Below are 13278 nucleotides of genomic sequence, written 5' to 3' on the forward strand. Positions count from 1 at the left end.
CTGACATAATTATTCTTCCCTGCATGTTTTACTCTAATGAGCGAATTTTGACATAATCTTCCTTTTCAACTATTCTAGCCCTAGTTATTTATAAATTATCCCATGTGGGCTCAATATACTAGTTTTAGAAATAGCTCAGAATGACATTCTCAAAATAAATGTAAGGTTTCTTTCGCCATTGTCACTTTGGTTGCCTTTCATAGGTCACGTCAGGGACTTTTCTCATTTAGGCAGAGGCATTTGCAGTGCTAGGCCAACAGTTTGCATCTGCAGCACAGATTCAACTTAGCAAACCTAATAGTATTTTGAAAACTCTATTCTCTGTTCAATACATTTCAAAATGATTCTCCTTATCACCCTTGATAGGATCCTAAGCTAGGAATGAAATGGAATACATACACATTCACTCTGGGGACATATTCTGGGAAATAGCATAATATTTCTTGTGTAGGTAATTACACCAAGTACTAGTTATGCTTTACTTCCCTATTTTAAGCTCTTCGAAGCTCCCCCCACCCTCCTCAAATAGAGTGTGCTAACCCTAAATTATAAGAAATACAATTATATTGCTGGAGGTAAAATTATAAAAGTAAAACAAATTCTTCTATTAAAAACCACAAATCACAAATCTGCTCTCACTGACCAAAATCCAAATCTGACCCAGACTTGAGAGTCACTAATAGAACATTCTTTCCAATATAGGGCTCATGTTACACCGTGTTCCTGAGAGTGAACCGACTTCTGCACAAAGACAGGTAACTTATGTGTGAGGGGGCAGGTTTGTTTGAGAACTTTAATACTGAGCAAAAACTGATTACCCTATTTGTCATAGATCCTAAAGTAAGACTAGACTTTACTGAATAAAACTGAGTTCATAATCAAACGTCAGAGCTTACCCAAAGTTACACAGTGAACCAAAGAGCTTAGATTTAACTCATAGGAGCAAAAACAGTCTGAAAAGTGGGTAACAGTACAACCTTGATTGGGGTTCTGTGAGGCAATAAAACGATGAGGCAAAATACTTGCTAATTGTAAGAGCCCCATAATGACTAGAGAGAACAGATATTTCAATGTGGCAATACTCTCCTTAAATGACACTCAGTCTTCTTGCAGTACCAGAAAAGACACACAACTCTCAGTAGGGATACTAGGTAGTTTTTAATGGTACCCAGAGATGAAATCTTTCCTTTTGCCTAAATGTATCACACTTTGATTTCTACAAATCCCAGATTTCCTTATCTATGTAATATGCTAGGAAGCTTGGTCACCTCAACTCCCTATTTTAAAAATTTATGTTATATACCTGGTACTTCCCATTTCTCCTTGTAAACCCTACGCTATTGAAGTTTGAATTATCTTCCAGCTCTGTGTCAGCCACACACTTTTCATGGTTTGGCCTAAACCTTCAGTAACAATGCTGAGCAGGACAGTGACAAGGACATGGCCTTCTGATGAACTTCCAGACTCTTCATTGGCTTTGTTTTGAACATTAATAAGCCTCAGCCAACTAAGAATATCTTCTAATTCCATCTCCTATTCTGCTCAGAAGGCATACAATTAGCTTTTAAAAGTCTTGTTGAACCCTGGACACTGCAAGCTGCATACCAACAATGACAACAACATTCTCTCATCTTTAAAAAGAAGAGTAAACAATATTAGCGACAGCAAACAGAACATGAAGCTGGCTTATGCGCTTCGTCAACATAAGTGAGTAGGCAGAAACAACCTACAGCAGACCTAGCAGAGAGACTTCCATGTAGAGAACAGGTCTATTCTAACAGCTCATGAAAAATTACAACAACTAAACAGGAAATGGCAAGGAAACCCAGGGGTTAGCAACAGAGGGAAGGCTATGACAGAGGCAAAAGTGGTAAAAACACATTCCTGAAACTCAAAGGTCAGGTTTGGGGCCTCCCTAGAGGCAGCTGGTCCCTCGAAGAATGGTGTTTGGCTTTCCCAACATACAGCTCCTCCCCAGTTCCCTTTTCCTTCTTCCCTTCCTCAGTCTCCCATCAAGGTCTCTCAGTGACAAAATGCAGGTGGAAGCAGACCACAAAGGAACAGAAGAAGGCAGTTGGCAGGTGCCAGGATGTCAGAGAACACAGCAAACCTACTCTGGGAAAGCACCTGCGACCATGGCCTTTGGCAGAGAAACTGTTAATTTCCAGTCTTCACCCTCTTGTTTACAAGTTCCAGTATTATTAGAACAGTTTTAAATGTTTCTATGAAATAATAGCCTACATTTATAAATGAAGCTTATTCTTTGAAAGTCAGAATGATTTTTCCCCATTTTGTTCTGAGTTGTTTTCTACAACATGTCAAAGGTTACCAAAAGTGAGACAAATCTCATTTGCAAGGTCTTGTCATAGCCTACAGTGGAATTTTTCTATGTAAGAAACCCAAATTATTTTCCTACCGCCATGTCGATCCAGAGTTACCACAAACTAGCCTTTCTTCATGCACATGTTCTGATCTGAACATTATTGTCCTTATTCCCTCTCCACAGCAGCACAAAACAGTAATTACGTTGTTTCACTTTCTCCTGGATCTTTATAACTTTGCTTCCTCTAATTTAGACTAGCCATTTCTTTCTTTCTTTAGTTAAAAAAAACTGAAAACAGCAGAGGTTTTTTTTTTTGCCAATTTTTGCATTCATAGCCCATACTGATTTTCATAATATATTTTAGAGTACTTTTTAACTGTTGATATAATTCTTTTCTATTTCTTCTTTGTTATTTGCGACACACAGTTCATATTCTGCTACAATATATAGTCAGGGGTTATCAATCATAAAGAGAATTGAGAATTTTTTCTCTTTCTTTTACTCAGATATGTATGTACTATGTGTTTGTATACAGAGGGAGGAAGAGCAGAACAGGAATGAGATCTACAGAAGCAGAAACACACTATAAGAAAATAAACTAGAGTGGGAAGGGAGAAAGAGAGTGAGAGAGACTGAATGCCATGGGTCGCACGTCAAGACTTATTTGCTGTTTTTTTTTCCCCTGAAACTCAGTTTTCCTTAGGTCTAAAAGCTATATCTGATTCTAATGTGTCCTCACTCTACTGTACTCCCCATTTAAATACTTACGTTTCCTGACTATTATATAAAACCTGCTCAACTCCATTATTTGTTGTTTTTAATATTTATTCCCTCATCATACTAGGTATTTCCATGTGATATAAACAGATCCTGGGGATAGACATGGATGTAATAACCCCTGCTGGGAGTGAGCAAGTTTGGTATTAAGGGGTAGTTTCAAGGTGCTGGTTCAGGGGCAGACTGCAAAATTGTACACGGGTTTTGACATAGATTTGTCATGTTCATGAAGGAAGAAACTTTATTATGTAAGATAATGCACAGAATTTCCCTAAACTTCTCTGTGCCTCAGGTTCCTATACTATAATTTATAGATGTTAATATTTTTTGCCTTAAGATTGTACAGAACTAATAGTGTCTAGAACACAGTGAAGACAATGTTTGTGCTAATACTACTCTGGAGTCTTATGTCACAGAAAACATATGCTAGAATAATGAAGGATGCTTCTATTACTTGAAATAGTGACATTTATATGAGCTCCACAAGCAGTATGACAGAACCTTGATGGGCTTATCTGTTTTCTTCTTATTTTTAAATCTCGTGTTCAATAATTCTCTAGGGGCAGGAAAGAAAACCCTATACATAAATTTGGGTTCAGGAAAATTTTAATGTCAGAAAAACTCTAAAAAAGTTTTAACGGATTAGTTGCTATGTAGCAGTTTTCTCTGAGATTGAAACATTCCATTCTGCAAAGACGTTCCTTAAGACAAAAGGTAATAACCTCCAAAATATACAAAGAACTTAAGAAACTGGTCATCAAAAGAACAAATAATCCAATAAAAAATGGAGTACAGAACTAAACAGAGAACTCTCAACAGAGGAATCTATGAATTCCTATGAATCTCAGGAATGGCTGAAAGACACTTAAGGAAATGTTCAACATCCTTAGTCATCAGAGAAATGCAAATCAAAACAACCCTGAGATTCCATCTTACACCTGTAAGAATAGCCAAGATCAAAAATATTGATGACAACTTATGCTGGAGAGGTTGTGGAATAAAGGGAACACTTCTGCATTGCTGGTGGGAATGCAAGCTGGTACAACCCCTTTGGATGTCAGTGTGGCAATTTTTCAGAAAATTAGGAAACAGCCTTCCTCAAGACCCAGTAATACCACTTTTGGGTATATATCCAAAGGATGCTCAATCGTGCCAAAAGGACATGTGCTCAACTATGTTCATAGCACCTTTTGTCATAACCAGAACCTGGAAACAACCTAAATGCCTCTCAACCAAAGAATGGATAAGGAAAATGCGGTACATTTACACAACGGAGTACTACACAGCAGAAAAAAATAACGACAACTTGAATTTTTCAGGAAAATGGATAGATCTAGGAAACATCATTTTGAGTGAGGTAATCCAGACACAGAAAGACAATTATAACATGTACTCACTCATAGGTGGTTTTTAAACATAGAGCAAAGAAAATCAGAATACAAACCACAATCCCAGAGAACTTATACAACAATGAGGACACTAAGAGAGACTTACATAGATGTAATCTACATGGGAAGTAGAAAGGAGAAAAAGACAAGATCTCCTGAGTAAATTGGGAGCATGGGGACCTTGAAGGAAGGTTGAAGGGAGGAGGGGAGAGGCAGGGAGGGGAGCAGAAAAAAATGTAAACCTCAATAAAAATCAATAAAAAATTTAAAAAATTATCTATCTTTATGTGTATGCCTGCATGTATGTCTGTGTACCATATGCATACCTAGTGCCCACAGAGATGGGTTCCCTGAAACTAGAGTTAAAGATGGCTTGAGTCACTATATGGGTGCTGGGGAATGAAGCCAGATCCTCACAAGAGCAAGTTGGTTCTTAGCTGCTGGGCTTTTTCTTCAGTGTCCAGTCTTACTTTTGTGTACGTCTACTCACATCTACTACGGGCATATGCATCCACAATTCAGTGGAGCTTAGGAATGTTCATACATACAAAAAAATTATCCTTGTAGAACGAAATGTTTCAATCTCAGAGGAAACTGCTACATAATAACTAATCAGAGTTATGCATTTTTAAACAGTTTTTCTGAAATTAAAATCTTCTTGAACCTAATTTTCTGTTTAAGATTTTTCTTCCTGCTTCTAGAGAATTACTGACCCCTAGATTTAAAAATATTCATACGTACATTATGTACATGTATGGACATGCATGTAGCCAGCCATACAACAGGCATAAAAAGAAGATAAAGCAATGTGAGCTCAAGGGAACAATATTGCATTGTGGGGAATACAGAATTAATGACTATTATTAATTTAGTCAAGATGCCCCTAATAGAGAGTCGATTGTTAATCTGGCCTTGAAACAATGCCAGACATGGTAAATGACAATTTATCCTTCTATTATTAATTTAAATTGAGCACTAACTTTCTTTAAAAGTAAGAACAGGAAATCATCAGGGCACCTTCCAGTGATGGAATTCCCAGGGCAGCATTCAAAGAAGTTAAAATGTGAATGTTTTAAGTTAAAGATGGACATAAATATTTGATAATTATTGTCAGCTCCTCCAGGTCCTACTCTATTATTTAATAGCTATAACTCAATGGGCCCAGAATGCATTTTGTTCACCTTTGTATGCTTTTCCAAGAATATGCTCGTAGCTTTGAAAAGGTTTTCAGCAGATATTGTGTTAAACTGAATGCTCATTTGTCCTTAGGTAATTTATGAGTCTAAAGTGCATTCTAATTCAAACTAGGAAAAGTTATTTTATGACTCTAAAAACAATGCTAATTATAATCACGCTACTGCCAGGCCTCAATTGACAATCATAGCATTCTTGTCAAGAATATCCCAAGGGTACGTATGAAAGTAAATCACAAATATTTAAAAGTTCCCTCCATCAACAGAAACCACATTGTGACTTCTGTATAATCAGAAAGGCCTAGAGATGGTGTGCTGAAGATATGTAACTCCTTTCTCAAAGGAAAGAAAAAGCTGAAACCGTGAGTCTGATCCTCACAGACAATGCACCAGACCAACACACAGGTTATTATCTTCTTCAAAATGCTAAGAACTAAGTATCACTCCTGAATGAACTCCTGGAGGGGCTAACATGCGCAATGAAGAGGTTGAATTTCATATTCTTGGGCACAGAGAGAATGCCTTTTGTAGTCCAGGTAAAAACACATTTTAGGCTTGGGGTCTGTTATGGAGGACTGGCTTTAAGAGAATAATAAACTTATGTTACATCTAATTTCTATCTCTGAATCAGAGACACTACAAATTTAGCATTAAACAAATGTTAAGATATTGATCCAATTCTTATTCTGCTTCAAATGACAAAATAAATAGGAACTGTTAAAACTATTAAACTGTTAGAAATAATGCCACAGCAAATATCTCTTGGCTGGCCCAAAGCCGTGGTAAGCAGCTTCAAGACAGGCCACATATCTTCTTCTTAGACTTTGTCTTTTACTGTCCATTATAAAGGAGTCCCCTAAGTTAAAAACAAGACAGTGTGCAAACAGACCTCCTGACTCTAATCGGTTTTATTTCAAAATCTCTGCTTTTTAGTACAAAACAAATGTTTTTGCAGCCCAGGTATATTTACAATCATTTTATACTGACTGCCAAAACAGTTTAGATACAACTCTAAGATGGCAGTTAGAAGCATTTTCTAAGATGTGCATTTCTTCTGTAATTAATTAAAACTAGAATGGTGTGTGTGTGTGTGTGTGTGTGTGTGTGTGTGTGTGTGTGTTAACATAAATGCACAGTCAGCGGTTCCTGAGAATAACGACAGCATCGCTGCTAAGAAAATCATGCAGGAGAAAACGTCACAGAACAGTGGTCTATATATCTCTGAGCACTGAAATCTGGCCAAGTTAAGCAATTTTCTCTTTGGTTGGCTGAAAACACTGGGCCAGGTGAACTGATAATTTAAATATTTTCTTCACTGACTATTTCCTTGAAAATTATGGATTCTGGATGGGTGAGAGTTGTGGTACCATATGGCCATCTGATGTCTTCTCTGAAGTTGTTAACGGCAGTTATTAAAAACATTTCTCTATTTCAGCTCCCCGCAAAATACACTGGTGCAATTTGGAGTGAGAAGAAAAGTTTTAGGAGGTGTTTAAAATGACTAGAGACTTGAATCAAAAGATAAGAAACACAGCAACATTAAATAAAAGGTTCCCTTGTAAAATTCCAAGTTTTAGAATTAGAAATTAGGTTAAGATCTGCTCCTCTATGTTCTGGGCTAGAGGTGGCTGTGAGGGTCGGACACTCAGGATACATACAGAACATGTATGTGTAGTCATACCTCAGTCAAGTACCTCTAATCATCAGCAGTAATGGGAAATGTTAAAAGGATTAGAGGGAGAATAGCTAAGCAAGATATTCATGGAGTTACCTACATTTTTCTTTTCTTTTCTTTCTTCTTCTTTTTTTTGGGGGGTGGGGTGGTTCAAGACAAGTTTTCTCTTTAGCTTTGGAGTCTGTCCTGGAACTAGCTCTTGTACACCAGGTTGGCCTCGAACTCACAGAGATTCACCAGCCTCTGCCTCCGAGTGCTGGCATTAAAGGCGTGTGCCACCACAGTCTGGCCTCATTTTTCGATACTGTTTATAAATCCGGTTACTTTTTTTTTTTTTTTAAAAAAGTTTGTTCATCTTTATTTTAGTTGCAATGGTGTTTTTCCTGCATGCATGTGTGTGAGGGTGTCATATTTTGGAGTTACAAACAGATGTTAGTTGCCACATGAGTGCTGAGAATTGAACCTGAGTCCCCTGAAAGAGAAGTTAGTGCTCTTAACCACTGAGCCATCTCTCCAGCCACTTATAAAATGTACAATTTTATAAATGATTTGATTTTATGGATACTACAATAAATGTATCTTTACCTACTGTAGTAGGAAGCCACTTGTTTGTTTCTCGACTGATCAGCCCTGAAATAATCACACTGAAGCATATTATTTATAATACTGTTTGGCCAATAGCTTAAGCGAATTTCTGACTAACTAGTATCTTAATTTAACCCATTTCTAATAACCTGTGTATCACCACGAGGCTGTAGCTTACTGGGCAAAGTTCCAGCATCTGTCTCCAGCGGGGCTACATGGCTTCTCCTCAACTCCACCTTCTTTCTCCCAGCATTCAGTTTAGTTTTCCCCACTTAGTTCTGTTCTACCCTATCAGGTCAATCCAGTTTCTTTATTAACCAGTGGTATTCACAGCATACAGAGGGGAATCCCACATCACCCTACCTTTCACTTAATTTATACATCATTACAGCAATAAAGAATATAAAAGATGCTGAAGCATCTGAGAATGCCTATATCCTTATTTAATAAATATAGTTAATGAAAACTTTTCCAATAGTTTTTTTTTATCTTCTATCAGGTTTATCTGGGGGAAATACAACACACTGTTTCTTCAGCTTTTGACAGAAATGCCTACTTTAAGAGCATAGTCTAGAGAGGCAGAGTATCTGGGTTCCTACCTGGACTCTGGTTCTTATTGTCCACATGACCATAAACAAGCTACCAAGCAAACTTGGCAAACTTCTACATTCTTTCATTTCCTAATAGGAAAACCAGGAATAATAATAGTACCCGTCTCTGAACACAGTTTTGAGAATTATGAAGCACTCAAATTGTGCTTAACACATAGTAAATAATAAATAGCACTCATTATCAGAAGTTAAACAAAACTCACTAGTAGAAGTAATTTCAGAAAACTTATCAGAATACACAGTAGTGATTTTAAACATAGGTTCAGCCCCTGCCACTTTCTAAGAAATCAACTTTCTATATACTTCTGATCTTAGGTGGCTTACAGGTTTTAGTTCTCATCGTGCTGAACATGTGTACATGGGTAGGCCACTTCAGCAGCCCCACTATTACTGACATGGAGGAAGCCCTGAAATGCTCTTGTCTGTTTGAATTAGTGATTACACTGTTCTGCTTATTAACCAGACAGTGTTATGCTGCAGATATTTAATTCTAGAATTTAAAAAAATGCAGATAAAGCTATCTCTGATTCTCCTCAGAGCATCTCCAAACTGCAGCAACTCTCCTACCCAACTGTCATCCCAGGGAGGTTGCTAGGCTGCTCTGTAGATGATTAGCCTAATTAATCTCAAAATGACTGGAAACAATGCATTTTAGCACTTGCCAGCATAAGGAACTGATTAGTTGAACAGTATGAACTTCATGGAAGCTTGAACAAAGAGCACTGTACTCTCAGTTTTCTAATCTCAGCAGAAAACTCCCTTCCTGGCTGGAGAGATGCCTTTAAAATATATGAAACAAGTTCTAGGATTTCCGGGTCACTTTCAGACATTAAAAGCTACCGGCTGTGGGTTTGGATAGATGTCGTGAGAACCTCAGCTTGATCACCAATGCCTATGTAAATGACTAGATGAGGTGGTTCTTTTATAACCCAGAGCTGAAAAACATTAAGCAGAGAGCTACTGGCCCTAGTGAGAGAACCAATCTCAGACAACAAAGTAGACTGGGCTTGAGGAGAAATAAAAACCAAGGTCTTCTGGCCTCCACATGTGTGTTCACATGTGAACTGAGCACATATGAACATATGCCCACCTCCACATATAAAAATATCTATATTCCAATCAGAGCCTTCGCCTTTTAAAACCTAAACTGACAGTGCCGGAGAATCCTCATGTCTGTCTCCTGCTACCATCCCACATTGTTTTTGACTGCTGAGGGAGGCACAGAGTATGGCAATAAACATACATATAAAATGTTTTTTGCTCCTTCTATGTCTTAGAATTGTATTACATTAATTATTACTGTATCTGTGTGTATACAACTTACAGGAATAGGGACTCTTTTTCATTCTGTGTGTTTGGGGACTGATTTCAGGTTATTATACTTGGTGGCAGGCACCTCTACTCAGGTCCAAGATAGAATTTCTTGTAAGCAATAATCCCTAGCTTTGGGAGATCTGCTTCACAGTTTCTCTTTCCATTCTGGCCTTGCAAGGGGCCATACTTTGCTCTGAGCCTTGCTGCTGGTCCGTCAGGAGGACTAAAACCTTAGTTTTGGAGATAGATGGCAGAAGGAGAACTGCTTGTTGTAATTTGCCTAGGGAACTGTCTAAAGCAGAAGCAGAATGCTCAGGAGCTGGGCTCTGGCTGGAGGCCATAGGTTGTTGAAGGCTGGGCCCTGAGGCTATAACCTAGCCTTAGCCCTCACCCAGTAACAAGATAAGTTGCTATCTCCAATGCCTGCACCTTCAAGACAAAAATAACCTTCTAAGTTGTTTCCCTCAAGTGTTCTGCTGCAGAGCCAGAATAACTAACTACTATACTATCTCTGCTTTATTCATTTGTTGTTGATATGTCTCAAGGACTTTCTTAAGGAATGCTTCAGACAGGGTGATATTTGAAATACTGAATAGATAGCCAGCCAGTGATTTGAAGAGATATGGCCTCCAGGCTAGAATGGGTCTTGTAGGATGGGAAGGGAAGTGGACTCAAGGTTTTTTTGCTTGTTTGTTTGTTTGTTTGTTTTAAACTCACCGCTGTAAGTATTTTGATCAAGACAGCTGTGTAGGTACAATATAGATGGTATCACATTTGCCTCTCTCAGTTCCTCAGAGCAGCTTCTGCAAAGGCAGCTCCATCATATTTTTTTCTCTGATGTGACTGCCCCAGGTTCTCCATCTGCCAATCCCTCCCTATTAATCTGCAGTGGCCTCCTGCTTGATCAAACTAATCTACTTTCTATTTATTTACTTTACCCTTGAGTTCTAATATCAAAACTAAAAATAGTGAAAGCCATTCCACATCTCCTTGCTGCCAGCTCCCTTGTTTTGTTGTGCTTGGTCAGATAAGTAAAAGATCTCACAAAACATTTATGTCTAAAGCATTTCTTGTTTCTCACCAAACCATAAGAATATACTGCTTCCATGTTTCTTTCTTAATCTTTAACAGCAGAGATGACTTCACTTTCATGACAGAGCAGGGTTAAGGAATGGAGAGTAGTAAGTCTATCTTCAGGACAGAGAAAAGGCATGGTGTTCTACATATCATTCTTAGGATGATTTGGGCATTGAGGTGGTGATGAGAGGCCTGTCAAGGTATAGGATGTAGTCATAGGAGAAGGGTCCAGTCTAAATCAGACCAACTTCCTTGACAGTTTTCCCTTTGGAATTTGTAACTTTACACTGTAAAACTTCAAGACAATTCTGAAGCCATTTCTGACAATTCTGAGCCCTCTCAGTCTCAGCAGCAATGCTCCCCACCCCCTCCCCCACTGGGAACGAAGGACCTAACCAGCTATACATGCACATATGTTCTCCAGAAATTGGGGCAAGATAACCTTTAAGATGTTGACTCAGGCCTGAACAATTATCCACACAACAATTATGTTTTGAATCAGCCCCTGGGAAACAAGGTCAAAGTGACCTCTTACCTCATCTGATCTGGCAACTGCTCTCCAGCCAATTATTGGTAATAGCCCTTTTGAATAAGCCAATCATAATAGTCAAAGAACAACTCCCAGACAACCTCCCCTTGCTTCTGTGGCTTTTTCCTTTAAAAATAGCCTGTACCAGCTATTCGGGGTCTTTCTGGCCTCTAATGCTGGAAGACCCTGTCATGACAGAATTAATAAAATCCTCATGCTTTTGCATCAGCTGTGGTATGAGAGAGATGGGTGACTCTTCTTCGGTGATTGGATTCTAGGGTTCAACAACATTTGTCTCTGTATTTACTTTTCAGTGGTACCAGAAATGACTATACATGATTTGTTGAAAAAAAAAAAAGACTATGAATTACAAGCGGGACAAAAATGAAAGAAAGCATTAATCTACTGGTGATCATTGGCCATGCTGGCTCATTTATAGTGCATCTGATGCTTACTTAGCAACTGGGATGCTCTTCTAAAACACACTTTTCATGATGTGGTATCAGATTCATGTGGCACAAATAATAACAAAGATCTTGGCAAATGATTTCTCAGCAACTGAGATTCATCAGAAGCACATATTTTTAGTCAAATGTTGCTAAGTTGATTTTCTGTAACTGAAATAGGCTTATTTTGGTAATTTTTCTCCTTTAAATTATGACACCAGCATCCAAGCATCTGTTAAGCCATAGCATCTGTTTCATATTTGGGATGCATCCCTACAAATTAGAAGAATGCTTTTTTTCTAATGAGCTTTGATTTAATAAGAAATCCCTCTCATGACTGAAAGAAAATGACAACGCAGATTCCTCTCTAGCAGCACTGCACAGTAAACCATGTCAGAGGTTCATATGGTACCATCCAAAACGGCTTAATAAAGATAAATGCTATATTGAAAGTTAGTTTGTTTTATAGTTGGTGCTGTTTAATACTTTATAGTTTTATATAGGTGTGTACACAGAGAGAAATTATATAACCAGAAAAAGCAGATGGCCCAGACATCCACATTACTAAAAAAAAAAATAGTCATTTCAAATAAGTCATCTTGAGAATCTAGAGACTGGGAAATCCATAACCTCATAATCTGTCTCTCTCCTGACTGAGATTCATTTGCATGGCAAACTCCAAAGGCATTCTCTTTATTGGCTACATTTGAAGGTGACCTTTACTATTCCCTTTCAGAATCAGTCCCTGCTGTTTTCTGAGTTTTCCTCAGTGTTTCTGGTCTTCACAGTCCTCTCTTTGGGCCTGGATTTTTTGCCTAAGAATCATGTCAAGCTTGGCATCTGATGCAATGGATTAGTTCCAGTCTATCTACCTGCTACTGTTTCAGGGCCTTGCAGTCCTAATTTGTACCTGGCTTGGCTTTAAAAAGGCTAATTTAAAGGTATCAATTTAAAGATTTCAAACTCTCAGATTTTTATGATAAAATTGCCAACAATTTATAAAAGAACCATGGCACTCACGAAAGAACTTAGAGGGGGAGCTCACTGGAAAGAAAGAGGAAAAGTTTAGTATCAGAGTACACCAATTGAGGATACTGGTTGTTGATGAAATCCTGCCACACATTCCCTGTAGGCAGAGTGGTCTCAGCAGGATAGAAATGCTACAACTTAAGACAACTTCTACATATTTTTCCCTTTGCCAGTAGAGTAATAGTGGCATGTCACACCAAATGTGTGAGTGATGCTCTAAAAACTAAATTTTAGAATATGCCATCTGAATGCTTCAGATACACATGAATCACTCTGACTAAAAGTGATGCATTTAAGAGATTTAGTAGTGGATGAAGAAAATCAAAGAAAG

General features: G+C 38.1%; 1 protein-coding gene across 9 annotated transcripts in view; it reads right to left on the bottom strand.

The window, feature by feature from the left end:
- The window catches only part of Bbx (BBX high mobility group box domain containing), a 248248-nt gene that overhangs the window by 37065 nt on the left and 197905 nt on the right, over positions 1 to 13278 (bottom strand). The window lies entirely within an intron of this gene.

Source organism: Myodes glareolus, chromosome 2 (genome assembly GCF_982192425.1).
Source record: "Myodes glareolus chromosome 2, mMyoGla1.1, whole genome shotgun sequence".
Classification (NCBI taxonomy): Eukaryota; Metazoa; Chordata; class Mammalia; order Rodentia; family Cricetidae; genus Myodes; species Myodes glareolus.